Below are 12,256 nucleotides of genomic sequence, written 5' to 3'. Positions count from 1 at the left end.
TGTCGGCAACTAAATTTTTATTTCTGTACTACGAATGCCTCCTACAAATTGTTTCATGTTGCAATCAATAAAATACTGCATAAAATCACAGACTTTACTGAAATTGTTACCTAATCATCGAAGGTCCATCTCACCCGTATGGTCGGGGTTAGATGGACCAGTCATCAAGTGTTTTTCAAACCTAACATCCTAGCTGATAATTTTCAGGAATTTTTCCTATTAATATTGATAATATATTTAGTATTAGATAACAGTGGGGTTCGATTCCCGGCGGGGTCAGGGATTTTCTCTGCCTCGTGATGGCTGGGTGTTGTGTGATGTCCTTAGGTTAGTTAGGTTTAAGTAGTTCTAAGTTCTAGGGGACTCATGACCATAGATGTTAAGTCCCATAGTGCTCAGAGCCATTTGAACCATTTTTTTAGATAACAGTGTCTCTTTTCAATTACTAAAAAATAACTGTCTCGGAACCGCATTGTAGAAAAGGAAGTCCACCTCTCCCGGAATTACCCTACATCTTACTATTCGGAGGCCAGCGACGTCGTGACATACCCGTTTCAGCCTCAGGTATCCTTACTTCCTGGCACAACGGAATTCACAGCCGTCTTTGTAATATGGCTGTCACCCGTTTTGTACACAGCACGTTACACAATCGTAGACACAGATAAGTGAACCCACAGAATAGGTGCAGCCTCGACTTCGTTAAATATAATGCACCAATCGCTATCAGATAATATCATAATTGACATCGTATTTCTTCTTTCTTTTATTTATTCAGAGGTCAGTTTTAGTTTTCAGTCACATCACGAAGGGTTTCGGCAATACGCTACAATCATTTTCTGACAAAACTCTGCAACATAACGAGCGTCATAACACCCGTTCTGCACGTAGGGAATGTACCTCATATGGTACGATGACCTTTATGCAACAACATTGATCTGAAATTGACCCAGATTACTGTCTGCGCAAATAAAGGAATTAAGAATTACTACCACGTGACCGCTACGGTCGCAGGTTCGAATCCTGCCCCGGGCATGAATGTGTGTGATGCCCTTAGGTTAGTTAGGTTTAATTAGTTCTAAGTTCTAGGCGACTGATGACCTCAGAAGTTAAGTCGCATAGTGCTGAGAGCCATTTGAACCATTTTAAGAATTACTGCCTCTGGTCAACACAGGACGAAGCTGCATGTTTCGTTAAATGTTCAAATGTGTATGAATTCCTAAGGGACCAAACTCCCGACGTCGTCGGTCCCTAGACTTACACACTACTGAAACTAACTTAACGCTAAAGACAACACTCACACCAATGCCTGAGGGAGGACTCGAACCTCCGGCGTGAGGGGCCGCAAGCATGTTTCGTTAAGGACGTGCGAACAGGATGACGATCATTCACTGATGTAATATCATACTTCTTCCATTACCCTCTTTTGGTTTCATCAGACTCTCTACTAAACCACTGATTTTACTTACGCACCTTTACATAAGAATAATGTCTTCTAAGACTCAAAATGGGACAATATGAGGAACACGTGTCCCGAAGACTGATGACTGTCGTCCGTTCTCTCTCCAATGCTGACATAAACCTTTTGATTTCGACTAAGACCACTGGCACTTGCACTCGATTCGTCACTTGGTTCCACAGCTTTGCGTTAAATGAGCTTGAAAACACGTCTACCCAACCTTAGGCGACTCTGCTCTCTATAATCCTAGCCTCTTTCTGATAACATACTTTTCAATGCATCTTCATTCGTTCCATTCTTCCTCCGTACCGCATTTTTCACAATTCGTGTAGTTTGAAATCCACTGCAAAAGTGCTTATTGTGACACATAATAATGAAAATGTAGGTGAAAACGTAGGACGTAACAAGATTTCTGGTGGCAGTATTATTTTAGATTCAGTGTAGCTTTTAATAAAGAAAATCAGCTGTAGTAAAGTATCTTTTAGAGCTCTTCCATGAAGCATAGCTCTAAAATTCGATATAGAAGAAATTTAAAAAAAATCGTAGTATTTGGGGTGCAAGAGTGAAAATACTATCTTTTAAATTAATATAGGGCACAGCAAGTAACATCCAACGTATCACACTAATCATTGGAAAGGTTAACCACCACGTGTCAAAAGTCAAACTCTTATGACTAGTTTTACTTGATCCAGAATTGCATCTTTAATGTAAGTATCGTATTTTTTAATGGAGCTAAAATCACTCATCTAGGCAAGCATTAGAAATCTGTTTTGTTGAATTTATTTGAAGTTGTACAGAGATATACTAGTTAACCTTCAAATGTGTGTAAGACAAACACGAAGTCTTGAATAAGACACTATGAACACCTAAAGCACTACGAAGTGCAAAAACATACGTTCACCACATTTGCAGCCGCGCGGGGTATATTAAAGTAGTGTGTAAGCCTAGGGACCGATGACTTCAGCATTTTGGTCCCATAGGAAGTTATCGCCACCAACATATTTGCAAACCACTTTGTTGAACGGGATAACCAGCCTACTGACATAAAAACACCAGCAAGAAGTAACAATAATTCGTAGACCTGCCACAACCCAAACAGATCCACTGCGGTAACTTTAATCATAATATCCGTCAGCCGTGTCACTTGAACAAATTATGTTTCGAGGCCATAATCACCTAAAATTTTGCGATAACGATTTTGCCTACTTGTGATTCCCAATAAACCTGCCACCGGTTCTTCAGTTTCATAGATTACTAGCTATATCCGTTTATGACATTTTTCATCGCCAGAACTTATCAGTTTCCCACAGTCCACGATTCATGTTGTGTCAGCCAGCACGACAAGAAAACAAAAGTAAAAAACAAATGTCTGATTCCACAGACTGTCGTCCGAAATCTGTACGTTCGGACAATGGGACCTCGCACGTAGTGGCGCACTGGTTTGAAAAGATCGGCCGTCCTCGGATGATGTCGGTCGTCGTCGGAATCACCGACATCGGTGCCACTGCGATCGCAACATAAATTGTACGAGCAGTGTTGGCCAGGTAAACAGTCACACGACCGAGATGTCCACGGCGTCATCGCCATGCATCAAGAAGAGCTCGTGTTCGTCTCGGCAGTGTGTGTGGCGCAAGACGGCCGTGCACTCAGATATGGCCAGTTTCTCTTCTGTCGTTATTGCGTGGCTGTGTGATATCGAGGTGCGAACATTTAGATGTGCGCAAGTGCTTGCGCCAAGTATCTCGCGGTTGCGAACATAACGTCGTTTAAAATCAGCTGTTATGGGCTGTTCACGCTCTTAAGTTCCTCTGAGTAGCGAGTTGGAACTGAGAGTAAAAGGATGTGAGCTCATCATCTACATCTACGTGGATACTCTGCTAGTCACATTTAAGTGTCTGGCAGAGGGTTCATTGTACGACCTTCACAATTCTCTATTATTCCAATCTCGTATAGCGCGCGGAAAGTACGAACACCTATATCTTTCCGTTCAAGCTCTAATTTCCCTTATTTTATCGTGGTGATCGTTTCTCTCTCTGCGGGTCGGCGTCAGCAAAATATTTTCGTATATGGAGGAGAAAGTTGGTGATTGGAATGTCGTGAGAAGATTGCTCGGCAACGAAAAACGCCTTTGTTTTAGTGATGTCCATCCCAAATCCCGTATCATTTGAGTGACACTCTCTCCCCTATTTCGAGATAACACAAAACAAGCTGCCCTTCTTTGAACTTTTTCGCTGTACTCTGTCAGTCCTATCTGGTAAGGATCCCACATCGCGCAGCAGTATTCTAGAAGAGGACGGTCAATCGTAGTGTAGGCAGTCTCCTTACTAGATCTGTTACAATTTCTTAGTGTCCTACCAATAACACGCAGTCTTTCGTTAGCCTTCCCCACAACATTTTCTATATGTGCCTTCCAAATCAAGTTGTTCGTAATTGTAATTCATAGGTATTTAGTTGAATTTACGGACTTTAGATCTGACTTATTTATCGGGTAACTGAAGTTTAACGGATTCCTTTTAGCACTCGTGTGGGTGACCTCGGATTTTTCGTTATTTAGGGTCAACTGCCAATTTTCGCACCATACAGATATCTTTTCTAAATCACTTTACAATTTTTTTTGTTCTTTTGACAACTTTACTAGTCGATAAATGACGGCGTCATCTGCAAACAACCTAAGACGGCTTCTCATATCGTCTCCCAAAACGTTAATATAGATAACAAAACAGCAAAGGACCTATTACACTATCTTGGGGAACTCCAGAAGTCACTTCTTTGTTACTCGAGGACTTTCCGTCAATTACTACAAACTGTCACGTCTCTGACAGGAAATCGAGAATCGAGTTACATAACTGAGAGGATATTCCATAAGCAGGCAATTTCAGTACAAGCCGCTTGTGAGTCAAAAGCCTTCCGGGAATGCAGAAATACGGAACCAATTTCAAATCCCTTGTCAATAGCACTCAACACTTCGTGCGAGTAAAGAGGTAGTTGTGTTTCACAAGAACGATATTTTCTAAACTGTGTTGACTGTGTGTCAATAGACCGTTTTCTTCGAGGTAATTCATAATGTTCGAACACAATGTGTGTTCCAAAATCCTAATGCATATCGACCATAATGATATGGGCCTGTAATTTAGTGGATACTCCTACCATCTTTCTTGAATATTGGTGTCAACTGTGCGACTTTTCAGCCTTTGGGTACAGATCTTTCGAAGAGTGAACGGTTGTATATGACTGTTAAGTATGGAGCTATTGCATCAGAACACTCTGAAAGGAACCTAATTGGTATGCAGTCTGGACCAGAAGACTTGCTTCTATTAAGTGATTTAAGTTGCTTCACTACTCCGAGGATGTTTACTTCTACGTTACTCATGTTGGCAGCTGTTCTTGATTCGAATTCTACAATATTTACTTCGTCTTCTTTTGTGAAGGTACTGGGAATGCAAGAGATGTTGCCCGAATAAGTTTGTAATTATTATCTGATCAGTTTTAAGCTGCGTACGTCGGCCTGGCAAATGGAGATGATTCTAGGATAATTTTACTTTTATAAGAAATTGAAAAGCAGTTAAACTAACGTTGTTTTACGGACAGCGTTTCTGCTCGGGAACAGAAGTTACCAAAGGTGCATTCTGGACGTTCATGGTCCTTAAAAAGGCACGACGATAGTGTGATGAACTGTTTCATTAATTAATTGCATATTATTAGGGTGTGTTCAGAGAAATAGTCTTTTAGTGAAATTTGAAAGAAAACTATTTGCAATTTTAGCGCTTTAATGCTTTTATTGTGTTTGCGGTGTTTTAATGTTTATATTCGGCTTAAATACTAAGGTAGTCAGGAGTTGTTATTACTAATCACAATTTCAAAATTATGCATTTTCCAAAAATAATAATGGGATTGTGAGTATCGTTACTTTTAACTGTGGAATCTGTGAACAGGGAGTTAAAGCTTCTTCTTCGCGAGATAAAATGTTTTTTCGAAAGAAATGTAACTTTTAGTGGTAAAATCCAACAGTAGGCTTTCCAATTGCAAATCAACCCGTCCTCTATGATCATTCTAGTTTCAATTCTAGCAACAGCTGTCAGTGCGAAAAATACCCAAGTTGTTCCATGGTCCAGAGATCCACATTAAACTAGAGGACCCCCTAAGTAGAAAAAGAATTGGGCAATCGGTTAAAAGGTCGGAGCGAGGCCACGGCTACAACCTCTGACAGGACTGTGAAGACTGTGCCTGCTAAAGCGCTCCAGTGTTCAAACCGACCATCGGTTTGACGACAGCTACAGGTCAGTACATTCGAATACGACTCCGGGCCTGAACCAGAAGGCCCACGATTTCTAGTGTTCATGGGAAGTGGATGCAGATTTCCACTTTTCTATTTCCGAACGCGAATGCAATATTTTAAGACTTCAGGCTGCACATATAGTAAAGAAACGCACGTCATTTTGATACGTTATACAGAGGTCTTTGATAAAATAAACATACAATTGTTATGGCAGATATTACTAAGAGGCTTACCAATCAGTATATCTTATCGTAATTCAGAAGATCTCTACTAATATAAAAATTGAAGAAATTGTGGATAACGAGAAAAGAACGGAGAGAACTTAGAAGTACCACAAGTTTGCTGACTTTTGCCATTGATCTGTAAAACATGTATTTATGAAATTCTGCGGCAGTGGAAAATTAAACAACAGGATTACACAAATGATTTTAACCGACAAAATTATACAATTATGATGCTTATTGCAGATGATCCAGTTTTAATCTCGAACAGTGAAGGTGGACTATGCAGTACATGAAGTACGTCAGATTTATAACAAGTCAGTGTCAATACAAATAACAAAAACCAAGGCTTTCTGTGAGGAAAACATGGTAAGGCCAAAAATCGTAATAGAAAACAAGATCGTACAGCAAATACATAGATTTAAATTTTTGTAGACCATGCTAATATACAGAGGTGACCTATATCAAAAAAATAAAACTGAGGTGTTTAATTACCTAAGCAGCACCAGCTCCATCTCCAGAACAAAGGAAGAACAAAAAATTATCTTAAATTTTATACAAGTTGTTGGTACCAACACTGTTGTGTGGGAGTGAATACTGGGCAACGAAAAAAGGGTGAAATAAGATTACAGACCAACGAAACGAAATTTATCAGGAACATACAGGGTACACACTGTTAGGTTATAAAAGAAATATAGATATGAAGAAGAAATTGAAAACATGTGATGTAAACGAAAAGGTTGAAGAAAATAGATGAAAACGGATTTCCTCTCCGTCGCAAATGGAGTGAAGATTACCACTACATTTTTGGCACTACATTCCGCAAGGTGATAGATTCATTGAAAGACTAGTGAAAAGATGGAAGAACCAAAAGGTGGCTGCAACAGATCGAATAAGGCTTAACGCATGCCAGAAGAAAAGATACTCCTGTCTACACGACAGTTCATGTTCAGTGACCAATGGTTTATCACTATTTACCGTAATTGTTATTTATTTTTCATCTAATAGCATTAAGCGAATAGGAGATTTAAGAAAGTAATTTCCTTGGAAAATTGCTCTGAAGCTTTAGGACGGTTTCGAGCATTCTTGAGTACCGTCATCGAATCTTAAGTGTGTGCAAGTGCATTTTAATGAGTCTTAGCTGGTCCGAAAGCTACTTTTTGACCGATTTGTATACAATGAGTTATAAAGTCCTAGTGATCTGTCCGTCACTGTGAGCTCTGGAGTTTGGTTCAAATGGTTCAAATGGCTCTGAGCGCTATGGGACTTAACATCTATGGTCATCAGTCCCCTAGAACTTAGAACTACTTAAACCTAACTAACCTAAGGACATCACACACATCCATGTCCGAGGTAGGATTCGAACCTGCGACCGTAGCAGTCGCGCGGCTCCGGACTGAGCGCCTATAACCGCTAGACCACCGCGGCCAATACATTCCCTGGAGTTTCTTTGGGTATGACAGTATAACAGATTTCATTACATGTCTTGGTAAAGCATACACAAATCTGTTATTTCCAGAAAAATGCTTTAATGGCTGCTAACCCACACATAAAATTCTCCTTACAAAATTATAAAGAGCGTTATGTACTTTGTTACTACCTAGTGAAGGGAATATTCCAAAAGGTACAAACAACATCCTAACTACTACAGTAGATCTATTTTACATGTGAGGTAGTGTTATGAAAACTTCAGCTAGAGAAGCTATAAGAGAAGGAACGCACATCCAGTGGGCCTCTATTTCCAAAACTGCAGCGGGTTGTTTTCACAGAACTGCACATTTCACTAAGGGCGCGTTGACAATACTAAACAAAATGGAGTGCCGGCGATTTCCCTACGGCAGCACTCGTTAGTATGGGAGAAAAGAGCAGGTGATGATTAGTAGGGTCCGTGATTCGCCGCTGGTGGGCTCGTGACGCGCGAATGGAAATACTGCAGTAACATCTATTATTGACAAACAAGTTCGTGTACAGATTCCTGTAACTCAGTGCTATGTAGGTGCAATCAGCAAGGGTCTAACAGCAAGCAATGATGGAAAAAAGCAAAGGGGTTGAAAGTCAACTTCCCCTCTAATACCTAAATACAAGCGTACTGTAATACCGCACATAGCTTTCATTCCTGCAAAACGGGGCAACGCAGAACCGTTAACTCATGTACAGCAGTAAGCACGGACAACACGAACCCTGACACGGGAAACTGTTTGAAGAACGCGAAGTCGTGGAGAGGGCTGCGCAGATAATTCCTATGGAATGCAATGGGGAGTGGAATGACTACCAGCATAGCTTCGATAAACACAAATGTTAATCTCATGAGTGCAGATAGGTGAAACTATGCGATTATGTCGGATTATATGATAGTCGGCATTACTCAAAATCGTCAACTCTTGTGGGCTTTCCATCTCGAGCGCTTTAAAGTGGAACACTCACATATATTTTAGTCGTCGGGAAAGAAACCCACTGGGTGAATAATAACGCAGTTTCATTCTTCGACGACGGAAGTGGTCTTTAAAACACCAGCTGGCCAAATCTTAAGTTCTGATCCTTAGTATGGCGTTTTTACATTAAGGAAATAAACAGACGAATTGGAGAAAATTCAAAGAACAGATGTGCGCTTCGGCAAAATGTTTATTCAGTCCGTGAAAGATCGTTTCATAAACGTTCTGTTGTCCTATTATCTAGGAAGAGATTCAACAGCAAAGGCATTGTGTTCAATGTAAACACTTATTGTCAAACACCAAGAAGTGAGCATTCCAAGAGTAGTCATGAAAAATATTGTCTCGTACAAAATAAATATTAGATAATTATCAAGACGGTTCACGCAGATGGTACCGACATTAAATTTTTCAAGCAGCATACGCAGTTCGTCTAGGAATAGGAAAAGAACTGGTGCTGAACGATCATCGCGCTTCATCTACCAACCTTGTAATAGCTTTTAGAATTCTCATGTACATAGGATTTAAAACACAATTTTTTTAGTTCTATAAATTAGGTAGAGCATCACAACGAATAATGGTATCTTTTGGTAACTGATAATCCGGAACATTTACGAAGATGAATATCATGGGGTTCATTCACAAAGGCAATTACGTCTTTTGATTTTTAATCAAGATTACGAAGTGAAGTCGCGAATGGAAATCTAAACTGTTTGCTAACACCGCTGTCATGACGATACGTGGTACGAACGTTGTTGGTTTCATTATCAAGCAAGCTCCATTGACATTCAATTTACTCACAGTACTAGGTGCGTGAGGAGAATCTGCCTAAAATTTAAAAGAATGGCGCATTGGTAGCTTAAAATAATTGTGTTGAGAACTGTAATCGAACCTCGGTTTGTAAGAATGAGTCATTAGCATACATTCTGTCTGTCTTCAGGTCCGATTATCTTTGAAATAATGATCTGTCTTGCCTAAAATTATATTTGCCCTTTCTTCAAGCAGAACTCTTTACCTGTCACTGTAAAAACTGTCAAACAGTTAGATTAATTTTTGAAATGCTTTATATATCTCAAAATTTCAAGGAAACACATATGGCAATATGTCTGTTGTACTACATGAAGACTTATTTATAGCACCTGCCGAAGAAACTTGGCTATTCAGCTGTAGTATTTTGAAATCCTATCCCATGTCTGATGTGCAGTGATGCAGAACAAGTTTCCAAATCTTTTGTTATTGCACTTTTTGATTCCTGAAAACTAACGTTATTCACTACTGCAGATAAATGCGACATTTACGAGTGTCTCCCATGTGTAGTATTGTACGATGAAAAAAATACGCTACCAACATCATTTATACGTGTAGCACTTTAACTGAAGGATCTGCTACTGCCTGTCTGTCCAGAACAACATAGTAATCCGCAGTGCAAGAAAAGACAAAAGCAATTTTTTGAAGCGCTGATCATGCTAGCAGCAATACAGTGGACAGGTTGAGAATTGCTTTATCCAAGCAGAAATCGACAACAACTGTCAGTGTATTTCCATAACTCCCCTGAATGTACCGATGAACCACAGCTCTGCCAGATAAGCAAAGATTCACTGCATGATGTCTTCGCTCACGGTTTCCCATTCTCATTAGCAATAGCAAAACGAAGAAGTGTAGAGTTCAAAGCAGCGGAATGAAGAATTCTGTCCGTGAACACTCATTCTGTTTCGAAAACCTGTCATCAGCGACGCTTTCAAAGGAAAAGCTGGATACCCACGCCAATATATCGTTCTTGGTACTGGCCTAAGATTACAATTATAGTACTATTCATGAACTTCGGATTCTTGTGGAATAGTTATAACGATTTTTTTTAAAAAATTAGAAGATCTGGCACTAAGGGGAACTAGTACGCAAACACAAGTTACTATTTTGTCTCATTTACTTTTTAAACTTTCTAACTTTTAAGTACCATAAAAACGTCAGATGTGTCCATTGGATAATTTCATTCCTATTGAAGCTCTACAACATAAATGTTTCCGTGTGTTTAAACAATAAATGAAAGACAGATATTCAACTTCACATATTTTGACAATTGATATAGTAAAGTTATTGAATCGCTGCTTTCTAGAAATATCGTTTATCAAAGGCGAAATTAAATTCCGTGCTTTTTTGGTTTGAAACACTTTAATATCTATTTTCTCCCTACAAGAAAAAAAAGATATAAAGGGTCCTAAGGCAGTACCGAACAGCTTTAAGATACCGTGGTATTTCAGTATACGAGTATGCTGTCGTTTCCTGATGTAGTCTGGGTGGAAATAAGCAATGTAAAAATTTTAATAGTTATTGGATTGATATAAATAATCCTTTTTTAATCAAGATCACAAAATAATATTATAAATAATATGATTTTGACTAGTAAACTATATCTGTAAGAATCTAGTAACGCCTAATTTACTCTCTGTCTTTAGCACCATGCTACATACCCAGAATGAGAACTATGGATAAAATTCATTCAATTGTAAAATCGTTCGAAGATACTGCTGCTAAGTGACTATAATTTCGTACTAGTTTACAGGCTACGTGCATGCTCTAATTTCATGCAACGTTATCTATATAAGTTATAACAAGGTACGCTACATAAAGTGCCAGTTTTATGTATTCTGTATAATATGGGTAAATTTAAAAAGTTTTTATTACAGTTACATGCTAAAAGATAATTTTGGGACACATTTAGGGAAAAGGAAAGTCGAACCAAAAATTTTATTGCGGTACGTGAAGCGACGAGCTGATATTTTCTCCGAAGATTTCACATATTCCTACCTCCGAGAAACGAGCGCAGATTTGAAGAACACAGTCCCACCTACGGCGACAAGAAAAGTCCACTCGAAAGCGTGTGTCACCGGTCGTCACTACTAACGCAACAGTTCAGTCCTACGGGAAGCGAAACACTACGCACGGGCTCGCGATCGCCGTATGTCCCACGCACGCCACGCGACGCAACCGCTCCGTGCGAACGCGACGCCGCGCCGCCTGCGACTGACGCTCGAAAGCGGCGCGCTCTTGTCCGTCGACACCGAATGCACACGGAAACGGCCGAATTGTTCCGAAAGCGCCGCACCCACGGGCTCCGGTCGGAGCTGCATTTTTGGGTGGGAAGGGTAGCTGTGGCACAGACTATTATACCAGCTTTCACTAATTACTCTCGACAGTTTGGTCGGATGTTGCTTCGCGCATAGCGTTGTTCCCTTTTGCTCGGCGTTTCTAATAGAAACAGTTGGTTTTAAAGCTTCTGTGTTGCTTGGAATAGGGCACAGGCCAACGACGATTTTGGCGACAAAGCTCTCTTATTTGAAATGGTACAGTGAAGAAATTAAGTAAGAATATGGTGGAAATTAAACACACAAACATATCGTTGGTACATGTGGTTACTGTTTCTAACTTAGTAGTTAAACGCAGATAAATGTGCATATAAAAACAACTGTTGCCTCTATTACGCATTCGGGTTTTATTTTGTTCCTGAAGAAAATACGTTGAAACTAATTCTTTTTGTACCAGCAGATATCAGTTTTTAAAGAAACAAAATAAAATGTTGTTCCAGTAGAATAGCAACAGTTACTCTTATCTAGTGGTGTAATTTTAAAATTTTGAAAGGAAAGGTACAGTGCGAAGTTAGCGCAATCTTATATATACAGGGTGGTCCACTGATAGTGACCGAGCAAAAGATTTCACGAAATAAGCACCAACCAAAAAATCTACAAAGAACGAAACTCGTCTAGCTTGAAGGGGCATACCAGATGGCGCTATGGTTGTCCCGCTAGATGGCGCTCCCATAGGTCAAACGGATATCAACTGCGTTTTTTTAAGTAGGGCCACTGTTTTTTATTACGTA

The 12,256-nt window shown here is 39.7% G+C and overlaps 1 long non-coding RNA gene across 1 annotated transcript in view; it reads right to left on the bottom strand.

The window, feature by feature from the left end:
* LOC126416373 (uncharacterized) overlaps positions 1–11,383 on the bottom strand; it is a 2,268,185-nt gene extending 2,256,802 nt beyond the window's left edge. Inside the window, exon 1 of the long non-coding RNA XR_007575440.1 lies at positions 11,188–11,383. This is a non-coding gene — a long non-coding RNA (uncharacterized LOC126416373). The remainder of the gene's footprint in view (positions 1–11,187) is intronic.
* Between the last annotated feature and the right edge of the window lie 873 nt (positions 11,384–12,256).

The sequence above is a fragment of the Schistocerca serialis genome, chromosome 8 (genome assembly GCF_023864345.2).
Source record: "Schistocerca serialis cubense isolate TAMUIC-IGC-003099 chromosome 8, iqSchSeri2.2, whole genome shotgun sequence".
Classification (NCBI taxonomy): domain Eukaryota; kingdom Metazoa; phylum Arthropoda; class Insecta; order Orthoptera; family Acrididae; genus Schistocerca; species Schistocerca serialis.
This window is presented reverse-complemented; position numbering and strand designations above follow the sequence as displayed.